The sequence below is a fragment of the Mus musculus genome, chromosome 13, assembly GCF_000001635.26.
Source record: "Mus musculus strain C57BL/6J chromosome 13, GRCm38.p6 C57BL/6J".
NCBI lineage: Eukaryota > Metazoa > Chordata > Mammalia > Rodentia > Muridae > Mus > Mus musculus.
The window spans coordinates 70860594-70879098 of NC_000079.6; positions in this window are offsets into that span (position 1 = coordinate 70860594).

Consider the following 18505-nt stretch of genomic DNA (forward strand, 5'->3'; position numbering starts at 1 on the left):
CCTAAGCATTCTCTGTACTGTGTAGCCCAGAGGTGATAGTTTCCCTCTATTTCTGCTAATCTTTTAAGGTCTTTATATATCCTTTATTTTTGAAAGATGGCATTGCTGAGAACAAAAATTCAGATTGATTGACTATTTATTATTTATAAGCTATTACTATTTCATTCCATTTCCTCCTAGTCTGCAGCATATCTGCTGCTCTGGAATTTTCCCCAGTGCGTCTCTACTGATGATTTGAGATTCTTTCTTTGTCCCACAGATCTGTCAGTTGGACAGTGATATGGGATGGTGAAGAGAACTTTTCTCATTCTGGTGGCCTTGTCTGTTAGAAGTTTCTCAAACCTCCTACACATGAGATTCCTGTTTTTTGCAAAATGAGATGATTTTAGTTTTATCTGATTGAATTATCTTCTATGCTATTAACCTCTATCTCCTTGGTCTCAGATATTTCAGTGATGTAATCTTTACTCTTTTAAGCTTCTCCCAAATATCTTGAATACTCTCTTATCATTTTTACTGTTTTTACTTTGTAATATTTTCAAGTACTTGAATTCAAGTTCTAATATTTCCGTTTATTTATATTACCTGTTAATGAGACTTTCAACTTGAAATTGCATTTGATGTCTTGAATTCTTCATTCAAAAGTTTCTGTTTGGTGTTTGGTTCTTTTTCAAAACACCCTACTGACTTATTCATTCACATTCTGCAGTTTTGTTAATTTCATTTAACCAAATTTTATTAGACTCTATTGGTCTTTTAAAATTCATTCTCCTTGTTTCTGTTTCCTCTGTATGTAAGTGTGTGTGTGTGTGTGTGTGTGTGTGTGTGTGTTTCCAGACAAGGTCTTGATGTGTAAAGTGCGAAGATTTAGAACTCCTAGTCTTGTGGCATCAGTCTCCGCAGGGCTGGGATTATAGGTATACAGTATAACTCCTCTACCTAGAGTAATTTTATCTTCTCTATCTGCCTTCTTTTAGCACTGTACCAGTGAGTTTGAATCTTTTGTAGGTGACATTTTTTTAGTTTTCCTAGTTCTCATGTTTCTTGAGACTTTTGCATTTAGTAGACTGGATATATCCACTACTTTTATGGGGTGGATTTCTTATTAAGTGACTTTGCCCCAAAGGTGTTTCCCAGGGTACCAATTTGTTATGCAATGTGGACTTTCTTATCATCTGGGCGCCACAGTCTAGCCTCCCTATAGAGTCTTTGGCCATGTTTAATGAATTTAAGTCCAGGTCATAATATGTCAGGGTTGGAGAGAGCCACTGTCTGCCTTCTAGTGGCTGTGGTAGACATTCTCCATAGGAAATCTACACACTTTGGTGATTTCTACAGTGGAAATAGTGGCTCCTCAAGCCCTGTTAATATTGGCTTTATTAATAAAAGGTCTATGATACACGTGGTGGCAAGGGTGGGTGAGACACCTGAAGCATTTCCCCCTCTGATTAGTCAGAGATTCAGGCCTCTCTGTTTCACAAAAAGAAATCCCAGCTGAAACCATGGCACTGCCTAGGTATAGTGCCAAAGGGGGCTATGGTGTCATTCTCTGTCGCCAGATCCCTGCAGGAACAGGACTGAGTCCCCCTAGCTACCATCCTAAAGACACGGCAATGTCTGGAGCTTTTCTCATTCCTGACCCTTTTCTTCTCTAGTTCCTGCCAAGGAACAAGCAGGAGATAAAAGCCAGCCTGCTTTCAGGGCATCACTGAATTGGACACACTTGGGCAATGCCCAAAGCTTTTGTCCCCTTGACTTCTTTAGCTGAAGCCAGCAGAAGGGAGTTTAAGTAGGACATGGGTGCTGCCAGACAGTGGTTCTCTGCAGGCCTCTTCAGGTCAAGTGCCCCCAGTGGCAAGGTAACAGTTGGTTTTCTGCATAGCTGAAGAGTATCCAGGACACGAATACAAGTGAGCAGCGGTGAAGCTGGTACCCTGATCTATCAGTACACAGCACATGTGCAGTGCTCAGGAGAGTCTGGGTAGGAGTCACAAGGACCTGCGGAGGCGGGGGGGGGGGGGGGGCACCTGCGGTCCTGCCCAGTGGGGAGTTTGGGGGCGGGGCAGCTGCTCAGATTTCCCACTTTCAGAGGCTGTGCCCTGCAGTGTAGGTTCCACAAAAATGTTCAGCACTCCCTTGGCAGTTAGTCATCCAGCTGAGAACCTCTTGGCTCAAACATGCCTGGCTTAGCTTTGCCTCTGTGTTCCAGGCTTCTCTGCCAGTGTTCTTTCAATCTGCCCACAGGCTCTCTGGACTTGAACTCTTGTCTTAACCTCTGCTCTCGGGAATAAGAAAAGAAAAAAAAACAAAAACAAAAACAAAAACAACAACAACAAAAAAATCCAATGACATAAAATGAAAACATTGACATAAAAATGAGTGCCCTTGTTTCAATCTGTCACTGTGATAAAATATCCTGAAAAGAAAGAAAGAAAGAAAGAAAGAAAGAAAGAAAGAAAGAAAGAAAGAAAGAAATGAAGAGATCTATTTGGTTTAAAATTTCATGTTAGAGTCCATTATTGATTGGACATTAAATCCCAAATTAAAATATTACATTCCTTTTTTCCCATCCTGTTATTTTATTTTATTTTATTTTATTTTATTTTTTTACTTATTCCCTTTGCATCTGGTCACTGCCTTCCTCCTGGTCAGCCCCTCCCACAATATTTCTCTCATTCCCCTCCCCTTCTCTGAGTGGGTGGGGTGTGTGTGTTTTTTGGTTGGTGGTTCAATCTCTTGTGAGACCCAAGAGTCCAGGTTAGTTGACTCTGTTGGTCTTCCTGTGGAGTTCATATCCCCTTCAGGATGGCAATCCTTTCTCCTATTCTTCCACTAGAGTCTCCAGGCTCCATCCAATGTTTGGCTGTGGGTGTCTACATCTGTGTGAGTCAGCTGTTGGGTGGAGTCTTTCAGAGGACGGCCATGTTAGACTCCTGTCTGCAAGCATAACTAAGTAGCATTAACAGTGTCAGGGATTGGCTCCTGGCCATGAAATGTACCTCAGGTTGGGCCAGTTATTGGTTGGCTGTTCCCTCAGTCTTTGCTCCATCCACAATCCCTCTGTTTCTTATAGATAGGACAAGTTTGGCGTCAATGTTTTGTAGGTGGGTGGGTGTCCCTATCACTCCACTGGGGTTCCTGCCTGGCCATAGGAGGCAGCTTCCCGAGGCTCCATACCCCCAATGCTGTGAGTCACAGCTAAGGACACCCTCACTGATTCTTGAGGCCTCCCCTATCCCAGGTCTCTGTCTCTTCATGGAGATGTTCCCTTTCCCCCTGCCCTGTCATTTGCAGACTTCCATTCATTCTCATGGCCATTCAGCCATCCCTCTTGCCCCTCCCCACACCTGACTCTGAAAGCCCCAGTTCTGTTCCTCCAATTGCCTTTCAAGACCATTCCATTCCCCCTTCCAAGTGTGACTCAAGCCTCCTTGCTTTTGCCCTTCTTCCTGTCCAGCCTCCTTGGGTTTGTGGAGTATAGCATGGGCACCCTGTGTTTTACAGCTAATATCCACCTATAAGTAAGTACATACCTTGAATATCCTTTGGGAAGTGTGTTACGTCATTCAGGATGATACTGTCAAGTTCCATCCATTTGCCTACAAAATTCATGATGTCTTTGTTTTTCATAGCTAAATAGCATTCCATTGTGTAGATGTACCACATTTTTTTTTATCCCTTCTTCAGTTGAAGTGGCTTCCAGTTTCTGGCTATTATGAATAAAGCTGCTATGAACATAGTGGCATACATGTCCTTATGGTATGGTGGAGCATCTTTTGGGTATATTCCTAGGAGTAGTATAGCTGAGTCTTGAGGTAGAACTATTCCATTTTTGGAGAAACCATCAAATTGATTTCCAGAGTGGTTGTACAAGTTTGCACTCCCACCAGCAATGGAGGAGTGTTCCCTTTGCTCCACATCCTTGCTAGAATGTGCTATTTCTTGGGGTTTTGATCTTAGCTATTCTGAACAGTATAAGAGTTGTTTTGATTTACATTTCTCTGATTACTAAGGACTTTGAACATTTCTTTAAGTGCGTGTCGGTCATTTGAGATTCATCGACTGAAAATTCTGTTTAGCTCTGTAACCCATTTTTCAGTTGGGTTATTTGGGTTGTTGATGTTTAATTTCTTGAGTTTTTTAGAAATTTTGGGTATCAGCCTTCTGTTCGATGTGGGATTACTAAATACCCTTTCAAAATTTGTAGCTTATGGTTTTGTTCCATTGACAGTGTTTTTTTGCCTTACAGAAACTTTTCAGTTTCATGAGTTCCTATTTATCAATTGTTGATCTTAGAGCCTGAGCCATGGGTGTTCTGTTCAGGAAATTGTCTCCTGTACCAATGCAATCAAGGATATTTCCAACTTTCTCTTGTGTGAGATTAAGTGTATCTGATTTTATGTTAGGTCCTTGATCTACTTGGACTTAAGTTTTGTGCAGGCTGATAAATATGGATATATTTTCATCCTTCTACATGTAGACATCCAGTTAGACCAGCACTAATTGTTGAAGATGCTTTCTTTTTTTCCATTGTATGCTTTTGGCTTCTTTATCAAAAATCAAATGTCCATATATGTGCGGTTTTATTTCTGGGTCTCCAATTTGATTCCATTGATCAAGGGGTCTGGTTCTGTACCAATGCCATGAAGTTTTGATCACTATTGCTCTGTCATACAGATTGAGGTCAGGGGTTTCTCCTGAAGTTCTTTCTTTTTTCAGGATTGTTTTGGCTGTCCTGTATTTAAAACATCTCATTCTTAATAAAGGGCAGAGATAAACAGCCACACTGCCCACCTCCTTGCATGTTATCTTTCTTCATTCTTACACTCTGCAGGGCCCAGCCTGAAGAATGTTGCTGCCCATAGTGGATTGGGTCCTTTTAAATCAATTAATCACCAAGACAAGCTCTCCCAAACACAGCTACTAGCCACCCTGATATAGATATCTCCTCAGTTGAGGTTATCTTCCTAGGTGATTCTAGGTTGTGGCATGTTGGCATTTGAAAAATAGTTATCACATTATTGTGATATATATAAGAGGGGTTCCCCTTCTTGCTCTAATGCCATCAGTGTGGGGAAGGGTAAACGGAGCCAGTTTGTTAGTTTTATTGGTTTGTTGAGGTTCTGTGCACTGGAGCCATCAGCTCACAGTTGCAGCAAAAGAGGAGCAAACGCTGATACTAGACACTGGGAGTACCCTTTCTTCACCTCCAAACCAATATGAAAGCCACTTGCTTGAATATACAAGAAAAATATACAAGAAAATAGAGGCAATGTTTTATATTGAAGTGTGTGTGTGTGTTTGCGTGTTTGTGTGTGTGCATGTGTGTGTTTGCAGAATAAATTGTTAGAAAAAACTTTAACGGATACATAACTGGGCTAGGTCTTGCATGAGTTGCTAATCAATTTCTGGCCAATTGATCTGCATACTCCCTGCTGTGCCCAGCTTGCCCTTGGAAAATGGGACTCTGAGTGTGTGTTGGCACATGGCCACTTCACAGTGTTAGCCAGGGTTTTCTTCTCTTTGATGTTTGAATTTCAGCATCATTGGATGGTTTTCTAGTAGGGAAAGGCGTGTGAAAGCTGCACAATACGAAATAATGGAAATAAAACCGTTAAATCTGGCTCAAATACATATCCATTAAGGATTACTGTAATATACAAATAGATTTTATGGAGAAATTCTTAGAAAAGGGGGGCTGAGTGTTCAACCCCCTCCCCAAGCCAAAACTACACAATGCAAACATACCCAGATGCTCAGTGACCCTGCCTCCATTCCTATAGCCACAGAGTTAAACCAAGGCAGATGGGCACCCAGAGGGACAGGGTCCTTAGGAAGGTTGTGTCTACTGAAGGAGTCAGTTCTGGTAAGTGCACATGGACAGAATACCCTTGCTGTGCTTGCGGTAGCCCTCTTATCTGCCCCAGCACATGGAGCACGGAGATTTTCAGAATCCATGAGGTCAGCTATGATCCTTTTCAACTTTGTCAGCAAAGAGGCCCTAGTTTGTCACTCCTGTTCTCTTGAGGGCAATGTCATCAAGGGTTCTCTATGTAGCAGAGCCTGGAGACTCACATGATAGTGTTACTCAGAGGTCAGACGAAGATCCTATGCACATGGATGCTTTTGCTGCAAACGCAAGCTCTGCCCATCAATCGCATGGCTCCAATGACCACTTTATCATGATGTTTTACATCCAGAACTAATCTTTGTGGACCAGGGAGAAACACAGAAATTCATGGATCAATATGGAAATTCATTGGTAATTCATGAATATCACATCCACCTGACTTTCACATGGGCTCACAGGGATCTGAACTGTAGCTCCCACACTCACACATAAGCACTTAAGCAGTGGTGCCATCTCCCCAAGTGCACGCACAGGATTTTAGCGCAGCCTACAGGGTGAAGACACCCATATGTGAGAGGAGAAGTCTATGGCGTAGCACACTGATGCGGGCTTCTCAAGCCCACAGGCACGGACCTTGTGAAAGAGAGCCTCCTACCTTAGCCACAGCTGGCTCATTGGTTCAAAAACATTAGGACACCCAAGAGACGGGTATTACTCAAAGCTGGGTTAATCATTTACTTGTTACTTGAGTGATTTCTCACCCCAAGTAGTCTTTCCCACTGTTCCACTGACTACCCTGTCACTGAATAACTGTAGGTTTACACAAGCTACACACCAGTCCCTCTAAGGCTTATACCCAGCATGGCTCATGCTGAAAACTGAGTTTCTCTTCAGCTGATAGATGCCCACCACATACCTGCAGAGTTAACACTGGAACTGCCAGGAAGGTGGCTGGCTCAACTCTGAAAATTGTGGTGGAGGCTTCTCAACAACCTGGCAAGGAGCTGCTGGTGGGCAGGGCTACAATGACTGTCTGGAGAGGTACAGCGGACCCTCCCCAGCTACAGACATTTTGTGTGGCAACCGGAAGAGACATGCAAAGGGAGACAATGCGTCCCACAACCACTGGGGCTGTTGTTTCATTTTAGAGGGGCGAAGTCGGCTTGTGTCTGACACTCAGCTCTTGAACAGAAGTTTAATAGTTGCCAAGGTATGGCAATATTGAAAATGCTTACGTGTTTGTCCAAAATCAACATTTTCAAGCAAACCAAAATAAATAAATCAAATAAATCAAAAGAGATGAGAGGCATCTTTCTGCCCAAGTCATAGAAACCTCGTTTTGTTGTTGTTGTTGTTGTTTTTGTTGTGGTTTTGGTTTTGGTTTTGGTTTTGGTTTTGGTTTTGGTTTTGGTTTTTCAAGACAGGGTTTCTCTGTGTAGCCCTGGCTGTCCTGGAACTCAGAAATCTGCCTGCCTCTGCCTCCCAAGTGCTGGGATTAAAGGCGTGTGCCACCATGTCTGGCTTAGGAACCTCATTTTTAATTCTTTGAGTATGTAACTTCCTCAAACGAAAGTACATTCCTTCATCCCCTTACCCCCTGAAAGATTGTTATGGTCAAGAGAACAATTCTATGAGATAGAGGTCGACTCCGCGATGCAGTACAGGTTCCTGGGAATGTTCACCTGACCGCTAGAAATCATCACTGGGAGAAAGAAGCAGGCTTCTTGATGATGCTTAAGTCTTTGCCAATGAATTCTTGTTTCAAATGCATGGCTCAAAATTGCTATTTTATTGCTAAGAAATGAGGAAGTGTAGGGGAATCACTACAATGACAGTCTGGCTTCCATTCAGTGAAATAATGTGACTTAGGTTGCCAATCAGAACATCCACACTCACCAGGTTTGTTTTTGCTGTTGTTGTTGTTTTGTTGGGTTTTGTGGGGTTTGTTTGTTTGAGCAAAATGTTGGTTTCTTCTGGAGAATGTTCTTATATCTTGGGAATGTTCTAGGTTGCCTACCTACGAGTGACTTGGATGTGAATGGTGGGTAAGGAGTTATAGAGGATGTGTGATCCATCTGTTGCTCTGTTCCTGGGATTCCATGTTTAGTCATCCACGTGAGCATGCCCTGGCCTGTGCCCAATTTTGTTTGAATTTCCTATGCCTTGTTGAGTTTGTTTATCTTTGATTTAAAACTTCTTAGGGAGGGGCTGGAGAGATGGCTCAACAGTTAAGAGCACTGGCTGCTCTTCCAAAGGGTCCTGAGTTCCATTCCCAGCAACCACATGGTGGCTCACAACCATTTGTAATAGGATCCAAGGACATTTTCTGGTGTGTCTGAAGACATCAACAGTATACTCACATACATAAAATTTAAAAAAAAATCTTTTTTTAAAAAAAAGTTCTTTGGTGAATTTGAACTCCATGAACTGTATTCAAGTTCCTCTTCTAAAGAACCTTAAGATCTACCATCCTCCCAGGCAGGACTCCGAGGACTCATTTCTCACTAAAGCAATTTGTGATCAAATAAATTCCAGAAACGGAACCAGGTGAGATACTGGAGCAGGAGCCCTCCTGCTGTCTGATGAAAGGAAAGCCCAGCATTGGCTAGCATGATTCACTAGACAGAACAGCCTACCGGGAACACAGGAGATTCGTACTTGCTAATTGTTCCCTTAGGAAATGCTGTGCTAGATTGCACTGAAAGTCCATGGCTGTGTCTTCTGCTCCAACACCAGGGATGCTGGCTAGGGATGGAAGCAAGTGTGAAACTTTAGTACACAAACAGCATTGTGTGTTTACAGCACAGAAGTCTAGACACATGGGGGCTGTCCTCAGGAGACCCGTGCCTGTTCCACTCAGCATACCAGTGACCTGTTCTTTCATTTTACTACTCTCCAAGATTTAAAAGTTCCAAGCCCAAGGGAATCCATCTGAAGATTCTCTGCAAACAGGATGTGCATCCCATAGCTCACAGGTAGTCAGCAAAGTGCACACTGAAATCTGGAAGTTGCTCCTTTTTTTTTTTTTCTTATTGTGCTGAGATGTAACATATACCTAGTAGCAAAATGAAAAAGAAGAAGAAAGAGGAAGAGGAGGAGGAGGAAAAAGGGGAGAAAGAGAAGGAGAGGAAGAGGAAGAGGAGGAAGAGGAAGAGGAAGAGGAGGAGGAGGAGGAGGAGGAGGAGGAGGAGGAGGAGGAAGAAGAAGAAGAAGAAGAAGAAGAAGAAGAAGAAGAAGAAGAAGAAGAAGAAGAAGAAGAAGAAGAAATAATTGAATGTTGTGCTTAGCCTTAGGCTGTTTTATGACCTAGTTCTTTGCTTACAGGCCTGCTCATTTTCTTCAGGTGTATCTGGTGCTATTGGTTTTCCTGCGATACCTCTTTGGATCTGGGCTCTTTGCAGTGTGGTCCCGTCATTTGTTGAGCCCTTGCACTTAAAATAATGGAACTTTAAAGATATTATCAGCCCCTGATCATGCCTGACTGTAGGAAAAAGAAGCACACGCAGAAGAAAATTTTGGAACTTAGTCCTGGCTGGAGTGACTGCAGGAAATTCACCCAGCAACTGTGTTGTTAGAAACTGGCAGCTTCAGGCCTTTTCATTGGTTTAAGAGACTGATGGAATCCACAGGCATTTGTTATTTTTGTCAATCAAGAAAGTACATTTTTCAAAGAATAGCATGTATCCAGGGAAATTTCTTCCATCCTGGGATGGAAGGTGGAAATGGCAAAGCAGGTTGGATCCCAGGAGTGTGTACTTTAGACCCTGAGGGCTTTCTGTTTTCATTTCCTTGCCATTCTCTCTCTCTCTCTCTCTCTCTCTCTCTCTCTCTCTCTCTCTCTCTCTCCTCTTTCTCCTTTATCTCTTATTTCTCTATCTCCTTTCTCTCTCTCTCTCTCTCTCTCTCTCTCTCTCTGAGAACTTTACATTAATTTTAAGGTAGTATACAAAGATATGGGTTTGATTATATTATAAACATATACATTGTATCAATTTCCTACTTAATAAGTCAGCACAGTAGTACAGGCTAGTTACATGGGGGAAACTAGCATAGGGGATTTGAAGTAGACAAGAGTCTCCAGGACTATCTTTGTAAAGTCTAAAGTCTAATGGTATACACGAGCAAAGGTTTGAAACCCGTTAAAGAATGAAATCAAGACAGATTTTTGTTTGTTGTTTGTTTGTTTTTGTCATTAGGCTGAAACCAGGGCCTCACACATGTCCAGCAAGTGTTTTTCCACTGAGTTACAGCCTTGGCTCCAACATTCTTCTAAAGTTTACTTCAAAGCTGAAAAACTAAATGTGAATGAATCAGCTAGAATATTGTGCTGTTTTAAAATTTATGTTTTAAAAGTAGTCTTCATAATAATGGAGTTCATTGTGATATTCTGGCTCAGATGTATCATGTGGGCATTGTCCTGCCCTCTTAACTGGCTTAGTGTGCTTAACAAGATGGTGTCCAGTTCCACCCATTGTCCTGAAAATGGCACCAGCTTAACAAAAGTTCTTTGTGTACACACAGCACTCTTTCTTTATGCATTAAACTAGTTACCTATACACAGAAGAATCAAACCAGATCGCAATCGCTCACCTTGTACAAAAGTCTAATTAAAGTGGATTGAAATCCTTAACGTAAAATCAAGTGATTTTATCTAAAGTTAATAGGAATTGAATGCTTCTACCCACTTCAGCTTAATTGGCTATTTGCATTTCAGCTGAAATAGAGAGAATTTGTAGCCCAGTCCTTCCTTGGCTGTGTGCCCAGACCATGATAATTCATCCCTCAGGTCTTCAGTTTCCTTCTCTGAGGAGCTGGGTGCCTCAACATGTGCTGCCGTAACAAAACACCATATGTGGGTTAAATGGCAGGAGTCCATTCTCTCACAGCTCCAGCATCTGAGGTCAGGCTGAGAATGGTGGAGCTAGTGAGGCCCCCTACTCTGTCTCTGTGACAGGCCGGAATTTGAGGGATGCCCAGAGAAACTGGTAGATTCCACTAGGGTGTTGGTCAGCTCAGTCTGTGTGCCCCTGAAGCACCTCACAGCTGAGACTGGACCTGCATCACCAGGAAATGATTTGGTCTTAGCTTGGGTTCTCAAGAGATCAGAGAGTTGAGGTGCAGGTTCATTAATAGTGATAATCATGAAGGAAACAGCAAGATGAGGTGGCAGAAGACGTGAGCAGGACCCATGGCTTATACTCTGAAAGCCTTCAGCTTTGAACCCAGCAGACAGCTCGAGAAGAACCATTGTAGTCCTGAAGACATCTCCAGAAGGGCCAGCAGAAGGTAACTGCTACATAAAGTACTAGAAGGAGAAAATGGAAGAGTGAATCTCCTCCTACCTCCCATTACCCCTGGGAATACCTTTCCATCCAGGTGACCTATCTTACTTCAGACAACAGGAAGGAGTGGAGATGCTTGGAGTTGGAATTGCATCTGAGTCAGAATAGAAACACTAACTGTCCCTGGAAGGGCCCAGAGCCCAGCAGGAGAAGAAGCGTGGGGTTGGGAGGAGTTCGGTAGAGCCACAGGGTGGTTTCTCAGAGTAGCAGTTCCTCTGAGGGTCTTATCATTGAGACCATGTTTGATGGTTTAGGAGATGGTCATGCAGGCATGAGAGATCTGAGATTCCATTAGAATATTTTGCTAAAGAAAGCACAGGCTAGCCCGGTGGTTCCAGATAAGGGACAAAGAGGTAATGGGTAACTTGTAGAGGTTAGTGGAGTATCTGGTTTTTCTTAAGTGGTTCTGAGAGTTAATAGTGTTACTTCCACATGTTTGTAAAAGAGACTTACAAGTGCAAAAGGCAGAGAGGGATGCTGGGAGGAGCAGAGACAAGAAGACTAACAAGGAGAGGGCATGGCTATTTCCTGTGACCTTGGCCATTCTGATGTGGGCTGTCCTTCCAGTCCTGTAACTTTCTCAGGAAGATAACTGTGTGTCCTGCAAAGCCTGGGCAGAGTCTCAAAGTGCCTGGGATGGAGCATCTGGCTAAGAACAATAGGTTCTGTAGAGAAGAGCCTTTGGTTCTTTCTCTTTGACAACACTGTTTCCTTGGACGCTTGCTGTGAAGTGTAGGGTCCATGATTCGTTCATACAGCAAATTATGAACCCAACAGACAGGTAGGTAAAGAGGGAGCAGCCCAAGGCAACATGAACAGAACAGGTACTTCGATTTCTTACAGTTCATATATCTTAGATATGATAGTATTTAATATGATAATATATCTATAATCATATAATAACCTCATGCTAACATTAAAATATCAGCTTCTAAAAGAGAACTACTGCAGATCTGGAGAAGGAACTGGAGGAGAACATTCAGCTAGACTGACGGATAAAGGGTCTAGAGAGGAGACTCAGGAAGAAAGTTCTGGAAACTATGCACCTCTACACATGAGAACAGGCGTGAAGGTTATACTCTTATAATGGGAAGTAGAGGATTAAGTTTTGTGATTCTAGGGATTCGTATCATCCAAGAAGAAGCAAAACCTCCTAATAGGATTTAACGCATCTTAGCAAGGAAAGAGAACACTTAGAGAAACGTGTCCGTAAAGGGGAAGAGATGACAATGTAAGCTTTGTGCAGCACCTGGTCTGGTTCCAGGGTTGCCTACACAGAGACAGGAGATAGTGAGGTCGGAGTCTACCCTTGAAAGTGTTTCCTTGCCCTTGGTGGAATTCCTTTCCCTCTCAAAGGCCACTGTCCTCAAGGATAATTTGCTTCTCCCTGCTCCGTTGTCTGGCGAAGTCTTTACTCCAGACATCCTGGATACTTTGGCAGTGACAAGCGCAGTCAACACAGTAGCGTCTCCAGCCTCATGTCCTGTCTTGGAAGGCACAGTATAGTGTTGCAACTGATTGGGGTGCCTCCGATGTATCTTCCTCTGTCATGGACTAAAGATTAGTTGGTTGAAATACAGCTTCTGGAACATGGCTCACCTCAGTCTTCAGGAGTTCAACTGATTCCCGATCTGTAGCTGTGTCTACTGTATTTTTCCCAAGCCTTTCTCAGATGGCCTCTGTCTTCTAAGTTAGGGAGCTTGTCTGGAGACATAGGTGTGAGCTCACCCTCCACTACAGACAGGGGTCATGTCTCCTGAGACTCTACCCTGAAGGAAAGTGTTTCAAAGGAGAGAGGGTTCCCCTACCACAACTCCAGCATGGGTTTATGGGAATCAGGGCTTTGTACTACAGAGCCGAGTGGCATATTAATGGGAAGGTTGCAAATTATTTTGTAAATTCATTTAAAGACTCTATTTTTGATAAAAAGCTTTGAGAGAGCCTTGGCAGGTTCTATGCTGAAACATTGCTAGCTTCTGAGAATGCCTGCTTCAGGACTTCACAGGTTTGTAGCCCAACCTGTGCAAGTCCCTGCAAAGGCGTGTGCCTACTTAGCATCCCTGTTCCGATAGCAATCGAGGGAGGAGCATTCAGACAGACTTCCAGGGTTTGCTAGCACGTTTGGCTGTCATTCTCTTGAGTTACATACTGTGGACGTAAGCTGAAATTTTTCATCAACTTAGAAAGTGTAGTCTCCCCTCCCCCAGCCTGAAACCTGCTTGCTCAGGGGTGGAGCTTCCTGCTCATTCGTTCTGCCACGCCCACTGCTGGACCGTGCCGCTTTGCTGTTTGGAGCCACACACGTGCTCACCCTGCTACTGGACTCCAAGATTATTTGGCGGGAATCGGGTCCCCTCCCCCTTCCTTCATAACTGAGTGTCAGAACAGTAAAAATTGAGCTTTGATCATAGTGACCTTGACTTGGCTCTGTTCTTTCTTCCGCCCGTCTAGTTCCTCTCTTTCAGCTCGAGTTGCCATCTCAGTTGAACCATTCCTTGCGAGCTGCTGGTCGGCCGCAACAAGAAAGTCAAGACTCTTTTACACCATCCCTTCAAATTCCCTTGCCATTCTGTCTTAGTTAGGGTTTTACTGCTATAAACAGATACCACAATCAAGGCAACTCTTATAAAAGACAACATTTAATTGGGTCTGGCTTACAGGTTCAGAGGTTCAGTCCATTATCATCAAGGTGAAAATATGGCAGCGTCCAGGAAGGCTTGGTGCAGGAGGAGCTGAGGGTTCTTGGGTTCTACTACATCTTCATCTGAAGGCTGCTGGCAGAACACTGGATTCCAGGCAGGTAAAGGTAGGATCTTAACACTCACATCCACAGTGACACACCTATTCCAACAGGGTCACACCTTCTAATGTTGCTACTCTCTGGGAGAAGCATATACATACCATCACACATTCTGAACACTTTTTTTTTTCTTTTTTGGAACAGGCTACCTTAGGGTTGGGAATTTTGAGGCAGGGATGAGATTTCCCAAGTACTTCTCTAGAGTGAGGGACATGATAAAGTGAGAAGAATCTGCAGACCAGCTGGAAGGGGCAGCTATGACCTGGAGTGTGCATCATGCTTTGTGACTCAGGTGACCTATTGCCTGCAGTGTGCACATGCTCTGTGAGTCAGGTGACCTATTGCCTGCAGTGTGTACATGCTCTGTGAGTCAGGTGAGCCATGGCCTGCAGTGTGCACCATGCTTTGGGAAGCAGGTGAGCTATGGCCTGCAGTGTGTACATTTTCTGGGAGACTGATGAGCTGTGACTTGGAGCATGCACCCTGCTCTAAGAAGGAAGTGAGATGACAGTCTCCTGAGAGGTATTTGAAAGCTTACTGTATCCCTCTAAGCCTGAATCTCCTTGGTGTCACCTAATCCTTTCTTTCCTCCATGACTATGGCATCCTCAATTTCCACTCTAGAATGCTTATGGTTCCTTTCTGATGGAATCTTTCTCTAGAGTGCTTTTATTAAGCTTTTCTGCCAAGATATAAACCCAGTTTCTCTTGCAGTACCTGCATGGGCTCTGGGAAGGTATTTGATGATCAATCCAAGAGCATGTCCTCAGTTGAAAGCAGGGATATCATTTTTATTGGCTACATTTCCCTTGTCCAGAGCAGAATCTTATATTGGACTTGGTCTCTCACAGACCCCCAAAGGAAGCACTGAAGTCTCCGTACGCAGAGCACCTCTTAAGCTTCTGAAAGGTCTTAGGCTTCTCTGATACCTTCAAGCCTTAGGAATGGGTGTAGCATAACCCCTGCCCCCCACCACTGGGCCATCCTCACTGTCTGATGGCTTCTCTGCAAAAGCCTTGTTTATTTTGAGGTGAGAATGGAATGCAGGGTTCTGCAATAACATTGCTGGGTAAACACTTGATTTTTTTTTTCCCTTGTAAATCTTTAACATTTTCTTATATATTCTGGAACTGAATGAGTGCAAAGTTTCTGAGCAGCTTTTGGGCTGCCAGATGCACCCCACCCCCACACCATTCTGTGTTTCCCTTTGGAAGCTGGCGTTACTGGGATGTGTTCTTTCTAGTTTCAGGACCTCAGTTGAGACAGAAGGCCTGTTGAATTTCTACACCTATACAAAGATGAATAAAATAAAAGTAAAAATGATACAATGTTTCCCTTCCTTTGAGAGGGAGAGACGGCTGACTCCATGACAGGCTTCAAATCGGCAGTTAAGGAGACTAGGCCTAAGATCTGGACAAGTCCTAGCAAGCCAAGGCAAGTCAATTACTAATAGGAAAAACCCCAGACTCCAAGTTTCACCCCAGATAATGGTTCTGGAATGCCTAGAGATAGTGTGAGATAGAGCTCATCTACCCCAGAATCCAATGTGCCTTTTAAATTGAGCCTGTTAACTCACTTGGTTGACTCTCCATTTTGGAATAAGGAACCACCCCCCCCCCCGTCCTGTGCTGGTCTTCTGCAGAATAAAATGCTCCTTGCTTTTTCATATTTTATGGGTATGGGTATCATTCTTTTGCAAACAATAGACACTTACACCTTCTTTCTCTGTTTCTACCTTCATTTCCTTATAAAAACCTTTTAAACAATATTCCTCAACCCGATGACAATTTCCTCAGAACAATATACCATCCTTGTCTTCAAGAACTTCAGGATCCTCAGAGCATAACATCAGAGGTGGGGTACATCAAAACCGTAGGAAACTCAGTGCTCCACCAGGACAGGCGTGAGACCCGACACAATTAATTACTACGGGTCTGGTAAAGTCATTATCGATGGCACTGTACAGAACTAAACGGGCAGAGCTGAAACTTTCAGAAAGAAAGTTCGGAGTATTCGAGGGACAGCAAATATGGAATATTAGCTGTGTTTCTTCTACGTGGCACTCAGAAAGTCAGAGACACATGATTTCACGCCCACCCCCCCCCCAGCTCTGCCCTTGATTGGTGATCAGTTTAATAAGTCACTTTACCATGGAAGAGCTGGTGTCTTTGTGTGCATGCCTCAGTAGGTCTTGTGAGACATAAACCAGATTAGGCTCACAGAGAGCTTGGCACAGTGCCTGGATAAGGGGGACCCTTTCCAAGTTGGGGCAGTTAGTTGCACCTATGCTACATTCAGGTGAGAACAGGAGCCAGGCACCTTCCCCTCACTACCCTGTCGCTCACATGACTGGCTGTTGCTATGGTGGATTTGGTGTTTACAGTGATGATCAGCTGCCTGCTGCATAAGGCCCCCTCTTCAGATCACTGGTTGCTCCTACCCTAGGCGGTATGGAGGAGGTGCTGGCCAGCAGCCCTCATCATCCACTTCTAGAAACCAGCTGCTTCTGCTTAGCAACCTACTGGGCCCAGTGAACTGAGGGAATAAGGAGAGTCTGTCAGATGATACAGCCTGTGGGAGGAGGACCCGGGGCTCTGGTCATGAGGAATCCAAGGTCGACCTCCAGGTGGGGAGAGAAAAGAGCCAAGGTCAGCCATCCTCCGGAGCTCTATTTTGCTTAAACCAAGGACTTTGCTCATATAATGACAAGAACAAAATTTGCAGATGCTGAGGACTTCTTCGCAACATAAGACAGCTCTGAGCTACCCAGACCACTCCGCTGCCTCCCAATTGGTGTCCTGATGACAGGAATGGATTTAGGTTCACAGCGATTAGCGTCCAACCATTGAACCAGCTAGGCAGCCAAGCAGTCACATAAGCTTGCCCTGGCAGTGCTCTCTGCAGAGGGAACAAACAGGAGAAGTTAGGTGACCAATTTGGACAGGCATAAAACATGTGCCTCCATAAAGTCTGAACCTGCTTTGATATGATCAAAGTTAGAGGAATTTATGTCACTTGATTGGCTTTCCAATTTAGTGTGACATCAGAGACATCTGTGCTTGTACAGTGTGCTTTCACTCCAAGGGTAGTGAAGTACAGAGGTCCATGGAGCAAGATGATGGCATAGCCACTGTTGTGAAATACTTCAGCAAAGTTTGCATACATGAGCTGGGGCTACCTCAAGAGTCTCTTTGTACAGCACTTTCAAACACCCAGGCTATTGCTCCCAAATATGAACTCTTGAGGCTATAGCGCAATGTTGCCAGTCTTCTTCTTTCCCAGAGGAATACTAATGTACAGACCTGATTTTCTAAAATGCAAACACACCATTTTTCTTTTAGTAATTAGTGATTATTGAATGTGCCTTCCAGCTTCCCTGTGATGCTTGAAAGGAATATTTGGAAAACTTGACTTTAAACCTGGCGTAGCTATTTGATTTGGGGTGGGAAATAAAATTTCTCATGAAAAAGGACAAAGCTAATAATTCAAATAAAAAGCATACTTTTTGGCATAAGCTTTACTGTTCTCCCTTTCATGACAGTTCAGACATAGTAGAAAGAGGAACACACAGTTTATCATTGAAAAGAAAACGGCAATCCTAGCCACCCGCAGGAAATCCCTTCATCTGTTTCTACTGACATGAAAGCATGGTCCAGAATGGCCTGCTCTGCATCCTTCATAAGGAAGGGAAGATGAAAATTGGTACTGAAGTGTCAGGCCCATGGGCCCTATGGGAAGGGCTTATATGAGGGCTGTGGGGTTGGGCCAGACTAGGAACAATGCCATTGACCCCCATGATGCTCTCACGAGGCAGATGGCCAGGATGTACACTGGCCACTAGGAGCTGTATAGCAACCTAATGTGTACCCTCTCTACAAAAGCTTCCATGCCACCTGCTTGCTAAGTGTTGCACCATCTTTACTTGCCAAACACACAGAAAATTATAATATCACTTGGAAACTTGCAAGTGATTTCAAAACAGTGGGCCACTGGAGGTCATCTGGGGACCACATCAAAACACAGGTTTGTGTTTAATGCAAGAGCATCTCAGAGATCTTGACTAGACAGACAGTCACCTGAAGTCACCATGAGCATAGTCCAGGCATCCAGTAGACACATGTCTACCCGCAAAGGTGTGGTACCCGTAGTGTAACATTGTGCCTACAGTAGGAGACAAAGAGTGATGAGTGCTCAACTCTCTTCTTTTTATTCCATTCACATCTTTGCTCACAGAATGGTGACTGCTACTACACTCAGGGAAGGCCTTCCCTCAGTCAAACCTCTCTGGAAGATCCTCTCACAGAGCTGTGTCTCCCAGGTGATTCCCAGTACAGGCAAGGTGACAAAGATGATTAACCATCTCAGGTCCTGACCTGTGGATGTGGGTGGAGGAAAGAGTGTCCGGTGGGGCACTGGGGAAAAGCATGACAAGGCTCAGGAAATAAGGGAGGAGAGACATGTCTGTATACACTGTGAGGGCCCTCCAACTCAAGTACTATTTATCTCATTGTTT